This window comes from Mus caroli, chromosome 1 (assembly GCF_900094665.2).
Source record: "Mus caroli chromosome 1, CAROLI_EIJ_v1.1, whole genome shotgun sequence".
Taxonomy (NCBI): domain Eukaryota; kingdom Metazoa; phylum Chordata; class Mammalia; order Rodentia; family Muridae; genus Mus; species Mus caroli.
This window is the reverse complement of record NC_034570.1, coordinates 54732417-54735612: the sequence shown is the minus strand read 5'-3', so window position 1 is coordinate 54735612 and position 3196 is coordinate 54732417. Positions and strand designations below refer to the sequence as shown.

Genomic DNA, 3196 nt, shown 5'->3' with positions numbered 1-3196 from the left:
AGGGACATAAAAGTAGACGAGTAGGGATTAAAGAGAGCGTTATTCTGGAAGGTTAAAATCAAGGAGAGAGGATAGGAATTTGATATGAGAGTTTGATCTAAATTTAAACTCCAGAGCTTGAGGTTCTTTGCCCCACACTACTAATTTGGGAAATGCAGTCAAGTCAGGGAGCAGTCACAGTGAAGTCAGAGCAGCTCTATCTAGTAGCTTGTAACCATTCAATTCTTGTAGAGCGATGTTTCTTTATCACTCTATAGAGATAGGGTAGTACTGGAGTCAACAGAGCAGAAGATAAAACCTGTGTTCTGCTTGAAGGTCCATTAGCAACCCGTTGGTATGCTTCTGCATGAAAAGAAGCCTTAAGTTACAATCAGCCCATTCCCCAAATCTTTTAATAACTCCGTGAGTCTAGAACAGATAGCACAGATTAAAGAAACTACCTCACTAGGAATTTCATTTCAGGAGCTGGAGAGGTGGCTCAGCAGTCAAGAGCATTTGCTGCTCTTCCAGAGGACCCGGGTTCAGTTCTCAGCACCCGCACCATGCAGCTCACAACTGCCTGTAGCTCCAGTTCCCATGAGCCTGACTCCCTCTTCTGACATCCAAGAGTCTGCATGAAGCACATATGCTGCACACATGCTGCTCCCCACAACTGAGCAGAGTTCAAAGCCATCCTTTATTATATAGCAAGTTTGAGGCTGTCTAAGGGACATGAGATCCAGTCTCAAAACAGAAATTATTATAATTATTTTAAATAGTTTGTGTAAAATCATTAATTTGAAAAACATTACTATTTGGGCTTATTAATGAGGAATATGAAATAAACAGTTAAAGGTTTGATATGGATAAGGAAATCTGCCTCTCAAAATAGTTGTATAATCAAGTTTGATATCTTACAACCGTAATCCTAAGACTTGGGGAAATGAAGTAGAGAGGTCACTGAAAATTCAAGGCTAGTCTAGTCTATATAAGAAGTTCCAATAGACAGCAGGTAGAGGATTGTTTTAACCATACTTTCATTTCTATGAGCAAATGTCTCACAGAAGCCACATAAAGAGTCAAGGTTAGAAGGTACCGTATGTTGTGGAGTAGCAGGTATCACGGAGTTTATAGTGATGGAAGTACCTAGCTAGGGCTGCTTACCTTGTGAAAATCAGAAAGCAGACACACCTGGAGTTGAAATAAAAGCACATATAACCTTCAAGGCCCACTCCCAGTTTCAGACTTCTCCCAGCTAGGCACTACTTCTTAAGTTCCACAATCTCCCAAAACATATTCACAGCTGGGTACCCTGTAATCAAGCCCATGATGTCAAGGACATTTTACATCCAAACCATGACAAGGAGGGAGACAAAGTACTGCCTCCTAATTGTCTATCCCTTATCCTTTGCTAAAACGATCCTCTACCTGCTGTCTATTGCAGTGGTTGTCCACACTTTGCCGTGGCTGCTAGCTGCCAAGTATACCTGTGCAATTGCTCTGCTTAGGGCCAACCCCACGATGGTGTGGAGCACAGAGGAGAGTGGTCAAGGATCTGTGGGTACCGGGGCTCAGACACAGCCAGCACACACAGCATATTCTGTGGATTTCCTGAACTGCCTTTGCCTCTGTTTGAAAAGAGTTAACTGCATGAATCTGGTGAACTTGTAATGGAAGCTATTATAACTTTCCAAGCATTGCAATGTGAGCTGTGATGAAATCTAAGACTCTTTTATGACTGCATACAAGTGTCCACATAATTTTGAAAAAAATTAGCTTAATTATGATAAGAGGAGTAAAAGCACCCTCTCTAGTATGACTTCTCCCAGTACTTAATATCAGCGTAAGCGCTTCCTCATCCCTGAGTGATAGTTAGATTAGAATTGTAGTCTAGATCTTCTGAAGAGTTTAGAACACAGACTGAGTATAGTGCTCGATGGCAGAGCAGTTACCTGGCATTCTAGAGGCACCATGATCTATACCAAGCACAGGAAAAAATAAAAATAAAGTTTATGTTAAAAAGAAAAAAAAAAGAAGTTCCAGAGAGTAAGGCTCTGTCTTAGAAAAATAAATAAATAAATAGATAGATAAATAAATAATAAACACTAAAACATAAAGGGTTTTTTCTCCCCCAACCCCACAGAAATTTTGACCATTCTGCCATTGTTAAGTCGAGCCTGGTGGGAAAGGTATATAATTCCAACTCCCCAGGAGACTAAGGCAGGAGGGTCACAAATTCAAGGCCAAGAGAGTAAATTCAAAGCCAGCACGGATAAATGAGAGCCTGGCTCAAATAGCAGAAAGAGGGCTGCGGATAGGGCTGGGGGTGGGGGTGGGGTGGACCTATGCCAAGCTAGACCCAGGTTCAGTTCCCAGTACCACATTTCTGTTTTGCATCCTTAGAAGGCCATTTGGTTTATAAATGAATAGTAAATGGGTCATAAATAGTAAGTGTTATGCTATGCTGACTCTGAGTCTAAACTTTCAGAAAAACATTTTTAGCCTAGGATGTTTGACACATCATGGCTGCAATTCCACGAATCAGGAGGTAGAAGCAGGAAAAACGAGAATTCAAGACTAGCCTGTGGTACACAGTAAGCTCCAGGATACCCTAGAGCTACATAATAAGGCCCTATTTCCAAAAAGAAAAGAAAAAAAGAGGAAGGAAGGAAGGAAGGAAGGAAGGAAGGAAGGAAGGAAGGAAGGAAGGAAGATATTTTATTTCCTTAAGAAATACATTTGTATTTATAACTTTAAAAGTCTGTGTGCAGTTGTTGCTCAATGTATATATATATAGTTTTCAAATATGTAAGATGCAAAAATTCTAGAAAACAAGAATATACAAACAGTTAACAATACTTTAATGACACTTAAATTTGTTAAGAGGGCCATTTTGTTATTTAATTCTGAGACCTTGTCTCACACCTGTTACATAGACCAAGCTATCCTTAAACTTGTGGCTATTACAGGTGTGAGTTATCATGTCTGGTCAGGATATATTAATATTATGCATCTTTTTTTCAGAATTCTTTTTTATTATTATTTTTCTTTCCATATTTTTATTGGGTATTTATTTCAATTACATTTCCAATGCTATCCCAAAAGTCCCCCACACGCTCCCCCACCCACTCCCCTACCCACCCACTCCCACTTCTTGGCCCTGGTGTTCCCCTATACTGAGGCATATAAAGTTTGCATGACCAATGGGCCTCTCTTT

At 40.1% G+C, this 3196-nt stretch overlaps 1 pseudogene; it reads left to right on the top strand.

Annotated features, from left to right (window-relative positions):
* The first annotated feature begins 1335 nt into the window (after nt 1-1335).
* The window catches only part of LOC110295308, a 9023-nt pseudogene continuing 7162 nt past the window's right edge, over nt 1336-3196 (top strand).